Below are 19,534 nucleotides of genomic sequence, written 5' to 3' on the forward strand. Positions count from 1 at the left end.
AGCCCAAAATTTTCAGAAGCAAAATAATTGAAAAGATTATTTCTGTCGATTCACGCATCACAAGCTGTGAGCACTGCGATCCTAATAATATAATAACTGAAAGATTCAAAAACCGCGCGCTAAATTTATAGGTGATTAAATTGAGTGCGCGCGGCTGTGAACAGCAGTACCGCTCAAAGCAGGAAGTACTAAGTCATTACGCAGTTCTTGCGTGAGGCGTAGACATTTTGTAGCACACGTTTTCATTCCAACAGTCAACTAATCAATTATGTGACTTGTAATTAGATAAAAGCACAAAGAATATAAATTTTAGTAATAATTGACGTAAACATATTTGTTTAAATACATCTATATTCTAGCGAGTTGCTAAAACTATTGTTTGTTATTATTGATTATATATGTTTACACTAGCTTATATTATGATGGAGATATCCATTATATAATTGCTCCATTATTCAACACTGCTAATACAACAAATACCTACTCGCCCCATCGATGAAGCGTCGCAAAACAAAGCTAAAGTTAAATATACCTTAGGACTTTGCTCGTTTTGGAAACTGTGAATGTCAATAAATAATTAAGTGTTTTCAATTTGTATCGATGGGCCAAGCGCTTGCCACTCAAGGCCGAGACCCAAACGGCACTCCCGCTCCGCCACCGCAACAATGAAGTAATGTAAGCAGTAAGGCCAGGCCGTGACCAATAAGGAGAAACATAATAAATACGGTTGGTTTCATCCTTATGGGCAAAGAAGCGTTTTTGTAAATCTTTATTCCACTGGGAAGTTTTTAATGAATTATTTAATATAATTGTATTAGATTTCAGTGCGGTAAACTGTTATACTGTTCACCACTTTTCTCTCTCTTTCGCGGACGCGCCGCGCGTTGGCATTTATATTTTAGCGGGTTTAAAGGATTTTATATGACTGTTATGTTTTTCCCTGTAATAAGTTCCGAACAGTTTTCGTCGTCCTTCTCCGATAGTTCACTCAAGGGGGATTATCTGAAGACACTGAATGCTCCAACGGGGTTGTTGAGCGTTATTTATGAATTTATGTGTATTATTCAAAATGTTTGAGAGACATTTCGTCTTGATAGGTCACCTGCGGGGTTGATAAAAATCTAAAGACAAAAAAAACTGCAGCTCCAACAGGGTTAGTTGAGCGTATTGTGTGGGTACAAGTTTATTTTTGGTAGATTTGTCCAGATAGGTCATCTGTGGCGATAATCTGAAGACAGCTGTAGCTTCCAACAGGGTGTTGAGCGTATTTGTGGGTACAATTTATTGTTTGATAGATCTCCAGATAGGTCCCACTGCGGGTGATAACTGAAGACAACCTGTAGCTCCAACACCAGGGTTGTTGTGCGTATTTAATTTATTTGATGGATTCGTCCAGTTAGGTCACTGCTGCGGGTGATAATCCCGAAAGACAGCTATAACCCAAACGGGGTTGTTGACTTATTTTAATTATATAATGGATTCGTCCAGATAGGTTCACTGCGGGGTGATAACTTGAAACAGCTATAACTCAAACGGGGTTGTTGACTGTATTTTTAATGATTTTAATAATGGATTCCGTCCAGATAGGCACCTGCGGTGATAATCCTGGAAGACAGCTATAACTCAAACGGGGTTGTTGACTGTATTTTAATTATTAAATGGATTCGTCCAATAGGTCACTGCGGGTGATAATCTGAACGACCAGCGTAGTCCCCCAGACGGGGTCTTCGAGCGTATTTTTGTGTAATTAAAACAGTGCAATCTTGAGAGAAAATTGGGGGCGTAATAGCATGCTGGAAAGGAAAACCGGGGAAATGTTATTACTGTTCACACTTTTTCTCCTTCTCTTTCTCGTGACAGAATACTTCAACCGTGTTTACCTTTTCTATCAATGACAAGCAAAGAAGATAACCCGATTGGACTTGGAGGAGTGTATACATTGCAGCATGGCAAGCACACTACCGTCCCCAATCGGTAAGTATTTTTATATTGTTTAGTTATTAGGTATTATTTTGGAATTGGGTTTAAATTTGGTGGTAAAGTTATTCTATTATGTAATAAAGTATTTTGTTTTTACAGGTTTTGAACCTAACGACAAATACGGGTTTTATTGGTCAAACTAAAGGTCTCTAACATAAACCGCCCCTAAATGTCACCCACCCCTAAAACGGGGCCCCGCCACTCTTGATTGATTTGATCCCATCTTTCTTAGAAGTATCTTACCTATTCATTTGGAACTCCTAAAACAAAAAAAATTATCATTCAGAAAAACCCGCCCACATCCTGAAATTGAATCTAAATGATGCCATATGGGCATTTTTTTTCACTTTTGTACGAATTTTTTTTACTTTTGAAAAAAAACGCACAATTTTATAACTCTGAATTCATTAATATTAACTCCGGTGTTTTGGTCTAGGATAGTGATATTTACATATTTTAGCAACCTATGTACATATGACTTGGAGATATGGAAAGTTTATACATTACCAATATACTACCCTCCCCTATAAATGTCACCTTGGGCCCCGCCCCCTAGAATGTAATTTTATCAGATTCTGGCATTTGAGACACAAGCTCCATACAAATGAAGGTACCAGCCTATTAAACAATCATATTTAGCATCTAATGGTAATAGAGGAAAGCTTTGGCAGCTCAAAGAATTATTTTATTTTTATTAATCGCAATAAATCATCCCCTAAAATTTCTACTTAGCCCCCCTTAAAATGTCAGTTTAAAACCTGAGCAAATTACTCAAAGGCTTTGTCCAAGGATGCAATGCATACTCACATTTCCGTTTAATAGTTTGATGTTAATAATGAACAAGTCCCAAAACAAGAGCTATTATCGCACAATCATCGAACAAAATACAAATTGACATTTAGGGGAAGAAAAAAGACATTTTAGAGGGGGCATATCAATAGGTTTAACCATAAACTAGTAGTACCAAAAACCGCAGTTTTTGACATTCATTTTATGCTAAAGAAGCAGTCAAATCTAGTCTATAGAGAAGGTCAGATCGATTACTCCTACTGGGTTGCTTAGTTAACTACAGGTCACTATCACCTCTCGCTCCTTCATCCCTATAACTAGCAGACATGACACACAACACCCCGAAGAAGTAAAAAGATATCTAAGCAGCTACAAATTTGCTTTGATGACAGGTACACTTATGATTTCCTTTCGAGAACATCTCCGGATGCCATGAAAAAATGCAGATGGTTTTGTGACCACCCGTCAGCAGTGGTGCATCACGAACAAGCTAGTATGACTGTGATACGAAATAAAACGGAGGCCATAATCTTTGAAAAACTAGCCGCTTATACTGAAGAACAGAAACCTGCAAGAATTATGTATTAACTAGTGACCCGGCCTTCGGTCCCGGGATTTCACTGCCGCAGGTTAAAAAGGTAGGAGCATTTTACCCGTTGAGTCAGAACCCGCCATAGGTGACAATTCTATTCGAGTGCCCTCACGTATCCAAGGGTACTTAAACAATAAGTAATAGTATCTGAAACAATAATCATAGAAAATAGGATGGAGAAATTGTTCTCTAAAGTTTGGAATTCAGAAGCAGTGCCTGACGACTGGTTGAAAGGCATTGTGATAATTGTACCAAAGAAAGGTGATACCTCTCATTGCTCCAATAATAGGGGGATCACTCTAAGATCTACAGCATCTAAACTGTATCAAATCATCATATTACAACGCATGAGTGACGGTTTAGAAAGTTTGCTACGAGACAATCAGTGTGGGTTTAGAAAGAACAGATCATGCATTGATCAGATTTATTCACTCCGCACTATTATACATAACTGTATTGAATATAATCTCCCCCTGTATGTAAATTTTGTGGACTTCAAGGCAGCTTTTCATTCCATCGACAGGAATTATATTTGGAAAGCTTTCAGTCATTATGGCCTGCCATGTAAATACATTCGAATAATACAGGCATTCTTTAATGGAACTGTTAGTGCTGTTAGACACAATGGTGAACTATCAGAATGGTTTGAAGTAAGTTCAGGCAGTGGCCAAGGAGACATTCAGGGTCCCCCACTTTTTAAGTATCAATTATATTGATGCTACATTGTTATTGAATATGAAATAATTTTCAACCGTATTAATTTATTAACTTATTGTAAATAGCAAGTTTGACAAAGGGATTACGTTTATTTTACCCGGAGTTCGTTTAAGTTTAGTATTGTAAATAGTTAATTTGACGAAGGGAATACGTCTATTTTACCCTGAGTTATGTTTTAGTTCAATCTTGACACAATTTTAAAATTACAATTTAATTATTTTATATATATGTATTGTCCATAACTAGGGTGGCCTGCTAACAGAACCATGATCTGCCTTGATTCATCCTTCAGCACAGAGTAAAGCTCCTTTTTTTATACATTATGATTACAGAGGATCTGATATTTAGATATATATTGCTGTGCTGTAAAAATTGACTTTATTTATTTATTTATTTATTTATTTATTTAATGTCTGCCTCAATGTGGCTGCTGAGAGAACAGAAAGCAACAAAGTGGTGTCCCCAGTGGCAAATAGTCAGGCGTCCAGGAATTTAACACCTAGTCAAAATTTGTTGATAACCGGTAAAATAAGATTCTTGTGCAAAAAATATTCACATTAATTCAAAATTAAATTAAAATTAATCGCTCTCAGGGCTCACGCGATGTTACATTACTTTATAGACTCGAAGTTCGAATCGAGCGCATTCCTAGATTCCATGACTATTTCTTACCTATAAGATTGCTTGACTATTTTTTGCGCATTCAGACACCAAAAAACGCGCAGAAAACGCGCGCTATCCATTCCTGCTTCCTCAACTTCCCGGAATAAGAAAAAAATAGTCATGTAAAATAGTCATGTGAAATAGTCATGCAAAATTTCAGCTCTGATACGCTAAAATATCAAGTTAATCTTAAACAATCGACAATCTATGAATCCTCCCAATCCTCCCAGCCATATTAACTGGTGGACGGTGTAAATATAGAGCGGTATTTTAAAATTTAGCATTCAAAATTTTATGGATTCAAGTTGGCTCCTTTAGTTTCACATCCGAGACCGATTTCCACGATCAATTTAATATTGTAGCTACAAGTCAACAACAGTGTAAGTGGGAAGGAAGTGAATCTAGCCATTGCTACTATATCAGGGGAACTCGTGTGTTCTAGGCTTAAGCAAGCTTCACATCCTAGATCATCTAGAGTACAGTGCAAGTGTGAAACAGTACTTTAAAATTGTATTTTTGATTTGCTCGCTTCCGCATTTCAATAATACTCACAATTTGGTTTTAGAGTTGTATACTTTCCCTAAGATTAATTGTAGTCTAGTCAATTACTATGTCAAACTACTACTACTACCAGTACTACTACTACTATGTCGAAACTAAGTCCGATCTACGCCAGATAACCTCCTCCATTATACATCCTTCTCCCGCTTTAAATCCGAAGTTTGCCATCGTATATTGTCAAAGATTATATATAACCTGGCAGAAGCAAGCTTCAGATCCAAAGACAGTTCAAAAGTATCAACACAGGATCGAAACCACTTCTAAAGTAGCGAATCGTCCAATGTGCTGGAGATAGTTAGGCTTTAGAGCTCTATCTAGTGGGCAAGTTTGGGGGCCTATATAGTGCGTTTAAAAAATATTTCCTTGCGTTTCAAATAAATCAAAGAATTCTCAGAAATTTTTTATTTAATTTCAAAATTTACAATTGCATATTCATCCGGTAATTATTCTAATGGATACGCTAAGCATTTCAAACTAATCTTGACCTCGGAGAAGAGCTGACCAGTGACCAGTCGGCCGCGGAGCGGCCGAAAAATATATAGCCTTTTTTTCTTCCCAAACTGGATTCCTAGTCATATTTAAAATTTATTCCACTGGGGTGGTGTCCCACGGAGCGGTTCTTCAAAGATCTATCAGTCCGCTTGTTGATGATATCACTGTGTTAGATGCAGATTATGCAGATGACATGGCTGTACTGGATAACAGCAAGGAAGGTCTTCAAGAAACAACTGACCTTTTGTGTATGTATGGTGCCCAGGGAGGTCTTAGAATCAATGGTAAAAAGACTGAGGCCATGGTCATTGGTAAAGCAACCTCTCAACGGCCATACACGAAAGAAGCCACAGTGAACATCACTGTTGAAGACACACCAGTGCAGCAAGTTAGTGACTTTACGTACTTAGGTACAATTATTTCCAGCGACGGTACTATCGACCGTGAGCTGTCAGCTAGGATTCAGAAAGCTTCCGGAGCCTTCAATCAACTGAGTAATAAATGGAAAAACAGCAACATCCAGTCTTATCCAAAGATCAGGATTTATAAGGCAGCGGTTTTGACAATATTGTTATATGGTAGTGAGGTTTGGAACACAACCAAAAAGCAGCTACATCGCTTTGAGGTGTTCCATCAGCGTTGCTTGAGGAGAATACTTAGGATAAGATGGCTCGATCGGGTTAGAAACACTGAAGTGCTGGAGCGTGCAAAGATAAATCCAGTAGAGACGTACATAGGAGCAAACCGCCTGCGTTGGTTTGGCCATGTCACCAGAATGCCAGACACTAGGCTTCCTAAGTACCTGCTTAACTGGACCCCTGCCCATGGGAGAAGATCTAGGGGCTGTCCAAGAAAGAACTGGAGGAAATGTTTGCTGGAAGATGCTGCAGCGTTTACAGGAAACACTGACATAGACCTAGAAGGAGCGAGCGAGATGGCTAGTGACCGCAAACTTTGGAGGGAGATGATACGTCACAAACGGGAGTTCATTGGTGCAGGCCACTCGAATGATTGAGGAGACCTAATCAAGTACAAGTAAGTTAAAAATATATAGATCTGGAATCTGTTCACCATTGAGATGAAACGAATGGTAATACCAGTCCCAAGATTTGTCCATGCAGCTCTATTGACTGCAGCACCTTGCTTGACCCAACAACAATAATCTGTGTCTTGCTATCATTAAGCTGAAGGAAGAACCTGTTCATCCATCTCTTTATAAAAGTAAAACACTGTTCAACCTGTGTGGAGAGGACTTTGTACTGCTCAACTGCTTTAAAGGACTTAATGATTTGGTGGTCATCGGTATGGCCAAATATTTTAAATCCAAGTGCTTGGACTGTTTTATAGATAGATCGGATGTAAAGATTGAAAAGCACAGGGCCTAACACAGATCCTTGTGGGACACCGAATTTAATAGTAATTTGGACTAAGATACAGTACCTGTGAAATCAATTTCTTTTTCCAGAATACCAAGAAGAATACCATGATCAACAGTGTCGAAGGCTGCTGACAGGTCCAGTAGCATTGAGAAAAGACAATTTTTTTGTCTTTTCTCAAAAATTGTCTTTTCTCAAAAAAAATTGTCTTTTCTCAGTAGCATTACAACAGATGCAGATTTTTCATCGGAGGCAATCAAAATATCGTTAACTATCTTTATGAGAAGCGTCTCAGTGCTATGATTTTTCTTAATATCTACCTAAGAGAAAAATACCTATCTAAATTAAATTCTATCTGTAATACACTAAATATTAGGTTAAATACATAGGTGGTGGAGTCAGCACACATTAACCAAAATCAAATTTTTTAATAGTGAAACAAATTTTTTTTTAGTGAAACAAATTTAAAATTTTATCCTTTATTTTACAATCATAATATAATAATATTTATAAGCCTCCGTTTTGAAAGTTTTAAATTTTAATACATTCACATTTCTATTTAAAATTCAATTTTATGTACAAGTCAATAACTGGCCGCCAAAGCCGCGCATTCTTGAAAACAGGATTAACTTGATTATAGTTATACGACTATGTAAATTTAAAACTATCCGTGGTTTTTTCTTTTAAATAAATAAATAATAATTTTACCTAAGTCCAAAGCCAGCTTTGAAAAATTTACTATTAAATCATAATATATCGTCAACTTTAAATATTTACAATGCAACAATTCATTAATCTGTAAACACGCGTACTCCAGCCCCTAAACGCATAAATTGTTATGCGGCGCGGCTCAAGCCGCGCACGCACGTATTATTTTATACTGTTTGCTTTCTAATAAATATCGTGCCAATGTGTACGTCTAAATTGTAAACGTTCATGTTTTGTGTAAAGTGAATCCAATTGGGACTAGTGACAAGGATAAGGACCCAAGTGCCTGTACGGCTTTTTCGGACCCCTGTGGACCACTACTCTTGAAATCACTCTACAACATTGAACATCTATATCTACTACGTCATTTGGCAATTATTGTCATTAATCTAACTTTCTAATTAATTGCCGAGGGGAAGAGTAAACGCTTCACATTAAAATTCAATATACAAAATTCAAAACCATCAATACGGTATTAAATATTAATTAATTAATTAAAATTGAAATTTAAAAACACCACTATTAAGCGTACACTTTTACTCAGCAGTGTCACTACAACTAGTTTACAAAAATACTTTTAAAACTATATATCAAAAGCAAAATAAAGTTCTATGTATAAATTCGTTCATAAAACTTCCAAAAAGCTAATATAATTTAGATAAGTCAAAGAGAGGGTTAAAATTATTAATAAAACATTTTTGCTACCTCAGTGTCAGATAAAGTAAACAAATAAGTCTTCAGTGCGGACTTAAACGCCTCAACAGAATAACATTGTTTAACTGAGTCTGGTAGTGCATTAAAAACTCGTGGACCAACCACACTAAAACTACGATCACCAAAACCCTTGGTTGAACGATAAGGGACTATGAGCCTAACAGTGTGTCCATGGTGAGCATACTTAAACATATCTTGAAGGTACAGTGGCGCTATTCCATTAATAGCCTTAAAAGATAGGAGACATATTTTAAAAATCACTCTTTTAGGTATATTAAGCCAGTGCAATTTATCAAGATCGTCGCCTAGGTGATCAAATTTATATTTTCCAGTTACTGCTTTTGCACAGGCATTTTGAATAAGCTGTAGTTGATGTATGAGGTACTTGGAGATGCCGTAAAACATGGCGTTACAGTAGTCCAAACAAGAAACAACGAGGCTATTAACAATTGTCTTAAGCTGTTTTGTAGTCAGCAGAAACCGTATCTTAGTGAGGTTGCGTAGTGTTAGGAAACATTTCTTCTTCAACTCAACAACATGGTTGCTCATAGTAAGCCCAGAGTCCATATGTATCCCAAGATTCTTAACTGTGCTCACAAATCGAATAGTTGTGTCACTCCCAAAATTCACTCCCTTTATATTGATCTCTCGTAGGACGGACATAGGACCAAAAACGATAATATCTGTGTTTTACTGTCATTCATTGCTAGAAAGTATTTTTTCATCCAAGCTCTAATAGATGCAAAGCATCCCCTGAGCTTAGAGAGTAACGTTTCGCCCTGGTTGATGGGTTTAAATCTCTTTAAGATCTGGTGGTCATCTGCATACCCATAAATTGTGAAGTCCATTCCTTGTACAAATCTATAGATGGATCTGATATAAAGGTTAAACAGAACAGGTCCCAGAACTGAGCCCTGAGGAACACCAAACTTAATAACTATTTCTTCAGAGAGAGTAGAACCAAGTCGAATTCTCTGAGCATGACCTTTTAGAAAGCTAGTAAACCATTTTAACACAGTGCCCCTTAGTCCTATCTCCTTCATGAGAATGTTCAGTAAGACATCATGGTCTACAGTATCAAACGCCGCCGATAGGTCAAGCATCATGACAACTGTAGCACTCTTTTCATCTGATGCAACTAGAAGATCATTCCATATTCTGATCAATAATGTTTCTGTGCTGAAGGTCTTCTTGTATGCAGACTGTTCTGGGCAGTGGAGATTATGCTTATCTAAGTGATCGTTTAGGCGCTTTAACACCACTCTCTCGATTAGCTTCCCAAGGAAAGTGAGGTTTGAGACAGGGCGAAAGTTTTTCAAGACATTAGGATCAAGAGAGTTACTTTTCAGGAGGGGAACAATATCAGCAAGTTTGACTCCGTCCATTGAACCTTGAGATAAGGATGCATTAACAATCTGTAGAAGTAATGGTAGCAGAATGCTGATGTTCTCTTTAAGCAGTGTAGTAGGTAAGATGTCAGAAGGTGAACATTTGATACCAAACTCGTCAATGATTTCCTTTAGCTCATCTAATGTGACAGGTTCAAAGGTAGACCAGTGGACAATATTATGGACAAATCTATAGATCTATTTCGTAGTCATATATTCACATGATTTGCTTTATATTATCTTAATACTGTAATGAAGTACAGTAGGATTTGTGTTTCGAGAAAGAAAGGTTGCGGTCAAATTATTAACAAAAGTAAACAAAAGTCCATCAGGGACTCCGTGGAGTCGAAAAAGGTACACGGCTGCTAGGCATCTATTGATCAAGATGTTTTATTGTATTGATTTATAATGATTCTATTGTTCGTGACTAATCAAGTTCTAAGTAGAGGCATAAAGTGCTGCTCAAGGTACTTCGTCATCTCATGTCCAGTATAATGATTAAGATAGTATACAATGCAGTTTTAGTAGTTGACCCATACAGTTAAGTCCGTCATAACTCACAATCGTTAAGTCGTCGGTCAATTGTCAAAGTCGTTGTGTCTAGACATAGTTAATACTACTTCTTTTAAGAAAGGGACTTGGAGTATAAACGACCAAGTTTGCATAAATTTCTACCCAACCAAGAACTCAGGAGGCAAAGGTGGGTGCGTAAACTTTTGGTCTGCACTCTCCGATCCTGTATCACCCTGGATTCTTCTCGACGTATCTTTGTAAAAGTTATATACCTTTTAGTCAATCTCTTGCTACTCCAAGTCCCCTAAGATATCTGATCTAAAGTTCGTGCTAGTTTTATATATATGAAATATATTTTTGTCTGCTTTAATTGATACTAAATAAAAAAATTGTTGTTTTCTTGTGTTTATTCGTTGAGATAGCAGTAAGATAAGATGTTACGCGCACGCGCATTTAATCCCGTCAACGTGAGATGTGACAATGAAAACGCCATAGAATTATTATTTTCGCGCGTTACGTAGAGTAGGATAGGAAGAAGCAGCTGCAGGGAAGATCTTCACTTTATGGTAAAGGAAGTACTAGTGTTCATGTCGATTCAAGAGAAACCCTTTTTCAAGGCAGAAAGGGTTAATGGTGTGGTAGTGAAATTTCCAGGCCTGACAAGGTTATATTGGACAGTTCGACCACGTTTTAGTTGGCAGATCTTCTGAGAAAGTCGAAGGAGCTCAAAAACACGGTTGAGTTGTAACAGAAGAAGGAATGATCGTACATTGGAAACTGGTAGCAGAGTGCAGAGAGAAAGCTCCAAAAAAGCGAATTGAAAATTATTTCATGAAGAATGGCGAAGTTTGAAGTCAAGCAAAATCAGAAAAAGATACGGACACTGTCTCTAAAAGTTCAGCAATCAAAGGTAGCGGTGTAGGAGTAACTAAGAAAAAGGAAAAGAAATCTATATACCACTCTTACGGCATCGTATAGGGTGTAATCGACGACCACCAATAAAATACGTGTCAACAGAAACAACTGACTCATCAGATTATGATGGATAGACAATTTAGATTTGGTCCCCCATTATCAGATTTATCATCATGGTGACCATCTAATGATAAGATTGATCACCCTCAAAATTATAATTCTATTATTATATTGTTAGAGGGTCCTTACTGGGCCGCGCTCAGCCTGTCATTCCGCCTAATCTCTAATGTTGTTTACCAACATTAAAGCCTGGGGTCCTCAGGTAAGAGGGTCCATTTAATTAAAGTAATCTCAGTAACAATCAACAAATATCAAGCACAGTGAAATCGAAGAAGTACAATGGTGGCTGTTGCATAATTGTTCATTACTTGGGGACCCCAGATTGTTCATAAAGATTGGGCGAAATGACAGGCTGAGCGCCGCGCCCAAAAAGATTGTTCCCGGCCAGGATAAAAGACAGTAATAACAATGAGAATTAGTATGGATAGGTTAATATAATAATAAAAATATATCGATAAAATCACATTATGCAACAACCAAGACTTACACATTTGTAACAAGTGTTCTTGTTGTAGCGCGATGCGTTACTGTGCCGCACCGCGCACTCAATGAGGCTTATCACAGCGACAGATCGGCGAGATGCGCTACTGTGCCGCGCCGAGCTGCCATGAATTGACATCGTCAATTAAGTGTTTTTGTTTGTTGTTAGAGGACTTCGCCGCTTCGACGCGCCGCGCGAACTAGTATTCTTGCTTCGCATCGAAGCATCGATCCGTCGTCGATTGTTGCTCCATGCTTCGCAGAGCAACGATGAACGATCTCGACGGATATATATATGTCAATATTGACATCGTCAATCAAGTGTTCTTTGCAATGCACTACTGGGTCGCGCGCGCATCAAATAATGCTTCTCGCAACCGTGGACCGGCGAAATGCACCATTGGGCCTCGCCGAGCTAGTAAAAAAAAGTTTGGAGTTGACATCGTGAATCATTAAGTGTTCCGACACGAAACAATAACAGGAATTATTTGGTAAGATATTTGTGTGAAATTATGAAAGTATTCAGTTTAGCGCTGGATTTCCATACAACGAAAATATGCGCGACGCGCTTAAATTTTAATCATGAGACTTTCAATCATTTTGTTAATCATTATGTTGCCATACACGCATATTTATAATCAATAAATTTTAATTGAATACATTTTTTCCATAATTTGGGTTTTGTTCACATATTGTAGCGCGATGCGTTACTGTGCCGCGCCGCGCACTCAAGAAGGCTTCTCACAGCGACTAGCCGATCCTGGCTAGATCGGCGAGATGCGCTACTGTGCCGCGCCGAGCTGCCATGAATTGACATCGTCAATTAAGTTCACATATTAGTACGTACAAAACCTTTTTCAGATGTCTAGAACTGCTCGATAGTTTTAATAAATAAAAATTTTAAAGTTAGATTGGAAAGACATAAAAAATAATTAACGAATGTTACTCGTCTAAATTTCTTCGAAGTAGCGCGCGCCGGTTTTTTCTCGAAATGTGTTACAAAGTAGCGCGCGCCGGGCCAAATCATTAACAATGGTTAAAGGAAAAATGATTTTTAAAAACATGTATATGATTTTAATTTTTGGAATGTTTCAAATGATGTTTTAGGGAAAATTGAAGGACCAAGTTATTTATAACTGGGTTATTAATTGCAAACTCATTGATTTTGTCGTGACTTTTAAAGTACGAATTAGTAAATTTATCAAATTTCCAATATTGCCGCTATATTTATTATTTACAATATAACGACTCTGGCATTTATTTACCGCATTTTATATTTGCATGGTACTGATGAATTATGGATGTCGAAGGGTAGTCTTAATATTATAATTTGTTGTTTCATTCATTTATACCTTACAACATCCGGAGGTATGGGTCCACTCTGCACTGTGTTTGTAGATCGTATTTCTTTAATTGACGATGTCAATTCATGGCAGCTCGGCGCGGCACAGTAGCGCATTTCGCCGATCTAGCCAGATGTCGCTGTGAGAAGCCTTATTGAGTGCGCGGCGCGGCACAGTAACGCATCGCGCTACAAGTATTTCTGAAAGGATTGCTGACCACAATAAAAAAGCTAAGAGCCAGGTCAAAAATCACATCAGAACACGATTCAGGTTTGATCTGCTATTGACGGATGTTACTCGTCTAAATTTCTTCGAAGTAGCGCGCGCCGCTTTCTTCTCGAAATGGCCCGATGGCAAGAGCTACGAAGTAGCGTGCGCCGGGTCAGATCATTAACAATGGTCAAATCTGCTACGAAGCACACTTATAGCACTCAGGGGAATCAGAGGACGACAAAAAGCCCACCACCTTTGACTGGATGACGTATCCTTCAATCTCATACCTCAGAAGACGAGCTTTGAGGTCTCTTAAGTTTGTTTATGTAAATTTTATAGTTTGTCAAGTTTTATAAATCAAGATTAAATATTTGGGGTAAATATGGTAGTGATATTTATGATGAATTTATTGAAATGTTTCAATCACCTAATATTATTTTGTAATTTGTATCGACATATATCGTTTTTCAGTTATATAAGTTACCTAATATCTATTAATTATTCTAGTATTTGTGATTAATTTGTATTGATTTATTATTTGTGACTTATAAATTAGTAACCATTATTTTACCGTCTAAAAAAATTTTTTTGTCAAAAATTAATTTTATGAAGGAGTAAGTTGACAAAAGATGCGCATTCGTATATTCATTTATTGCATGTTTAATTTGTTTTTTGTGTTTAATTTACGATTATTTGCATTTGAGATTCTGCGATTAAATTTATTTTGTTGATTGTAATGTTATGATATTGCATCATTTATTGTAAATGTAGTATATGTTTCAGAAAATTATGTAATGTAACGTGATGGAGGTTCTTTAAGCGGGAAATTCCAGTCCAAACCCTGGAAACATGACATAAAGGATTTGTTTTACTTGTTGCATGAAAAGCACTAATATTTAGTGATCTACTGTGGCTGTTTCTGCGCCCTGCTTGGTCAATGATAGCCTAGCTATCTTTTTTCTGCATGAAGTCGGAACAATCTTTTAATGATCATCAGAGTATAAATGATCCAGAATCTCTTGAAACCTTTAACATAGTACCATGTGATAGAAAATCATGCGTTACATGCTTAAACCGCCTTTCTTTTGACAACTTCTACACTAATAGCACTACAAACTCTACTTTCCTCATTGACTTTAATGGATCATGTCAAACGAAGAATTGCATCTACTTGATAAAATGCTTGCATAAAGATTGTAAATATCAATACATTGGGCACACGATCAATTCAATTGCTTCTAGAATAAGCCAACATAAATCTACTATAAAACTTGGTGGAGGCTGCAAAATACTTCGTGATCACTTCACTAAAATTCATAGCACTGAAAACATGGCTATCATGCCGATTAAACTGTTACCTAATAATACTACATTGAAAGAAAGAGAAGATATTGAAGAAGCTTGTATGTTGCAGTTAAATACAGTTTTCCCATATGGTCTCAACGTTCGTGTTAAAAAGAAGAACATACTAGATGCCTGCAATATTGTGATGAACTCTAAAACAACGATTTATAGTCAGTTCGATATAGTTAAAATAAATAGACATTCACGTGGAGGTAGATTCATTAGTAATATAGTAAGTGAAAGACAAGAATTTGATATCGATGTATTTTATGAAGATTTGCTGGATGATGATAATATGATTGATATGCATGATATTCGTACTAATCTTTGTAATCTTAAAAAGAAACAACTTAAGTTAGTATATATTAAAGCTATATCTTATATTAATAATTTTAATAGTAGTATAACGACATATAGATTTCATAAAATTCTCTTAGTTAAAGATTTATCATGGTTTTACCTTACAAGAATGGGTTTAGCGTGTAAGAATAATAGTAAATCAAATTCTTTTATTGTAGTTAATTATGTTAATAAATTTGTCGAGTATATTGATTTTCGAAAGATATTTAAAATGGAACAAGTCACTAAAGCTGCACCATTCAAGTCAAAATATCATCAGCAACCTACATTGTCCTATAAATACCCTCCAACAATCAGATCTAAAGTACTTAACTACAAAAAAGTATATAATGAAGCTAACATTGACTCAGAAACATTGAAATGTAATTGTGCATCAAGTCGTTATACAGACCCTACTCATAAACATGTCATTACAGGAGAGCTATCAATGATTAGTAATGATAAACTTCGTAATCTCCTAATGAAGGGATTAAATTATAGAGACCAAGCTAAACCATGTACTGAAAAAGCTTTAAAATCAGTAAAGACGGCACTCAAAAGCTATTGCGATAAATTGTCTAATTTATGGCATAAACCTATAGAAGAGTTTCAAGAGTGGAAAACACTAATCATAGAGCAAGTGAAAATTCAACTGCAAGGAGCTAAACCATATCCCTATTATTCAGTATTATCAGATGTTGAAGTCTTAGCAGATTTAGATGAGCTTCATAAAGATTTTGTATTGGTTCCTACCGATAAAGCCAAAAATAATATTACTATTGTTTGTAAAAAGTTCTATATTAGTATGATTGAAAAGGAATTATCATCGAATACATTTACTAAAGTTAATCGTTCAGAAGATGATATAATTAATGAGCATAAAGCATTCTTACTTAAACATCGTATTAAATTTGATGAAGATAATAGCAAATTACCTTATTTATATATTACACCAAAACAGCATAAAAAGCCAGTCGGAGTTAGATATATAACGTCTGGTAGTGGAAGTAGTTTACAACAATTATCAGTCTATCTTAGCATTTGTATTAAATCTATGCTTCACTCAGCTAAAAATAAATCTATATATGATAATAAATTTCACGTTAGAAATGATTATTTTGTTATTGATAATAATGAGCCTATCTTAGATTTTCTTAGTTATGATAATACCCAAAAGGGTTTAAAGTCTGTCAGTACTTATGATTTTTCAACTTTATATACATCTATTCCTCATATTCAATTGAAGGATAATCTTCGTATGTTTGTAGAAAGAGTATTTGATTTTAAAGATAAGTCTTATATTATTCCTAATCTTTATACTAAGAAGGCCTATTTCTCTGATAATGTTAGTAAAAATAAAGTTCATTTTTCTAAAGATACACTTTTGGAATGTCTTAATTATTTGATTGACAATTCTTATGTTACTTATCAGGGTCAAATTTATAGACAAGTTATTGGAATACCAATGGGTACCAATGCAGCACCACAAATAGCTAATGTTTATTTACATGTTTACGAATATAAATATATTAAACTTTTGATAGAACAAGGGGATACAGAAAATCTAAAAAGATTAAAAGACACATTTCGTTATCAAGATGATTTGATAGTTTTTAATGATTTCAATTTATTACAGAATGTATTAGAAGATATTTATCCTAAGGAAATGATAGTAAATAATACTAATATTTCGGCTCGTAAATGTTGCTATCTAGACTTAAACATTAGTATTTATCAAGGAAAGTTTAGAGTGACGTTATATGATAAAAGAAAAGATTATAATTTTAAAGTTATATCTTATCCTTTTTTGGATGGAAACGTTCCAAATAATTTGTCTTATGGAATATTTATTTCTCAATTAGTACGATTAGCCAGAATTAATTCGACACTTAAGGGTTTCAAAAATTGTGTTACCGAACTTTTAGGTAAATTGGTTGCGCAAGGATTTAAGTTAGCTGCTTTGCGCAACAAGTTTGTCAAGTTTTATAAATCAAGATTAAATATTTGGGGTAAATATGGTAGTGATATTTATGATGAATTTATTGAAATGTTTCAATCACCTAATATTATTTTGTAATTTGTATCGACATATATCGTTTTTCAGTTATATAAGTTACCTAATATCTATTAATTATTCTAGTATTTGTGATTAATTTGTATTGATTTATTATTTGTGACTTATAAATTAGTAACCATTATTTTACCGTCTAAAAAATTTTTTTGTCAAAAATTAATTTTATGAAGGAGTAAGTTGACAAAAGATGCGCATTCGTATATTCATTTATTGCATGTTTAATTTGTTTTTTGTGTTTAATTTACGATTATTTGCATTTGAGATTCTGCGATTAAATTTATTTTGTTGATTGTAATGTTATGATATTGCATCATTTATTGTAAATGTAGTATATGTTTCAGAAAATTATGTAATGTAACGTGATGGAGGTTCTTTAAGCGGGAAATTCCAGTCCAAACCCTGGAAACATGACATAAAGGATTTGTTTTACTTGTTGCATGAAAAGCACTAATAGATAATTTATTGTAGCTTTTATAATGTGTAAAATTTACGGACGAAATGATCCCAGGGGGTGTCGATTATTAACCATTCTTTTATAAGCATGTAAATGCAAATGTGAATAAGAAGAAGATGACAACAACAACCGGCTAGGACCTACAACAACTACGAGAGTGTCCAACTTGAAGCCGGTAAGTGTTTGTATGTTAGTTGTTGTCTTTCCCGTATTACATTGTGATCTGTTTTACTTTACTAGATCTTGATTGTGTATACTTCCTGAGAGGATGTTACTTACAGTGTTTTAAGGCCAGAGGGGGGGGGGTAAATGGCACTTTTCTAGTTTTCACATATTTGATAATAGTTGCTGGAGACGAACAAGAAGAAAAAAACCGGATCAAAATCAGACCTTGCGTTCCTGTGATATCGCGCGCTAAATTTTGAGGTTTACCTGTAATTACATGTTAAACTGGATCTTTAAACGGCTGTAACTTTTTTGACCTTTCGATTCCTTAGTTGAGAAAACCGGCCACTCCCTGATCTTGAGGTTTGGTACAGTGGTTCCTTGGACAATTATCCTCATTTATGATGCAGCGATTTTTTAAATTTGACTCGGTTCTTGAATTATGAGGTTAACCATGTCAAAAATTCGACAAATTTAGCTGGTTAACCTCATAATTCGAGAAACGAGTCAAATAAAAAAAATCGCTGCATCTAATATCTAGATACTTGTCCAAGGAACCACTGTACCAAATCCCAATATCAGGGGGTGGCTGGTTTTCTCAACTAAGGAACTGAAAGTCACAAAATGTGTTTCGAGATAGATGCAATTTAGTGTTTTCAAAATTTTGAATATTCACTGGAATGTATCACAGTTCGTGAGTTTTAATACTTTCAACACTACTATATAACAAATAATTTGAGGTATGTGAAATGTACAAGTAGTGGAATCGTAAACAAGCTATAACGGTGGCTCTTACCAGACAAGGCCTCCAGACCAGTCACTGAAGACCTTTCTTCACTTCTCATCTAAATCTTTAAAGGGAGTCCGACCCACAAGTCGGAACCTCTCCGGTGGGTTAAATCTTTCTCAATTTTGTTTCGACATCTTTGGATCAACACATACTTTGGACAGCGTTCGGAATGGCTACTCCTATAAAGTTAATTTTAACTGAACTAACCTCTCCTCAGCTTGATAGTGTCTTATCCAAATTCCAGCTGACTGCTCCAGAGGGCTATGACGAGGATGGAAAGCGCAAACTTCTTCGCAGCAGCAAAGTCTTCACAAGAGGAATTGGTAACCATGATAATGATAACACTTTGGCAGTATTTGATAAAAAAGGTACATTTGTTGATTTCGAATCAGTAGATGGAACGGTAAAAGGAATTTTTGCTAAATCAGAATCGGGTAAGGTGATGTACCCATGTTCTGTTTGCTGTAAAGAGGTTACAAATAACTCGGATACATCAGGTCTTGGCATTGAATGCAGTGGATGTGGGTGGTATTTTCACACCAACTGCACAGAGAAGCCCATTAGTCTCAGCCTGTTTAAAGCACTTAGTGATTCTCCAACATACATTAAGGTGCTGTGCCCCCCGTGTAACTCGGTTTATGGTAGTGCTCTATCCAAGTTGAAGCGTGTGGAGCGTAAAGTGGATGCTATTACCGTAAAAGTTACCACTGTCGAGAAACAGTTAAAACAGGCAGCAAATAAAGGACCATTATACAGTGCAGCTGTTTCAAACGGTATCTCCAAACATAGTCCTATCCCACAAAA

At 36.0% G+C, this 19,534-nt stretch overlaps 3 protein-coding genes across 6 annotated transcripts in view; all 3 read left to right on the top strand.

Annotated features, from left to right (window-relative positions):
• Window positions 1-19,534, top strand: part of LOC134812866 (uncharacterized) — a 912,489-nt gene that overhangs the window by 324,136 nt on the left and 568,819 nt on the right. The gene's annotated exons all lie outside the window — the stretch shown is intronic.
• The window catches only part of LOC134812874 (inner nuclear membrane protein Man1-like), a 100,471-nt gene that overhangs the window by 34,606 nt on the left and 46,331 nt on the right, over window positions 1-19,534 (top strand). The gene's annotated exons all lie outside the window — the stretch shown is intronic.
• The window catches only part of LOC134812861 (eukaryotic translation initiation factor 3 subunit C-like), a 43,180-nt gene continuing 42,272 nt past the window's right edge, over window positions 18,627-19,534 (top strand). For all 4 annotated transcript variants that reach the window (XM_063820442.1, XM_063820443.1, XM_063820444.1 and 1 more), the window contains exon 1: window positions 18,627-18,680. The gene's annotated coding sequence lies outside the window, so the exon portion shown is untranslated. The remainder of the gene's footprint in view (window positions 18,681-19,534) is intronic.

This window comes from Bolinopsis microptera, chromosome 3 (assembly GCF_026151205.1).
Source record: "Bolinopsis microptera isolate Bmic1 chromosome 3, MBARI_Bmic_1.0, whole genome shotgun sequence".
NCBI classification, from domain to species: domain Eukaryota; kingdom Metazoa; phylum Ctenophora; class Tentaculata; order Lobata; family Bolinopsidae; genus Bolinopsis; species Bolinopsis microptera.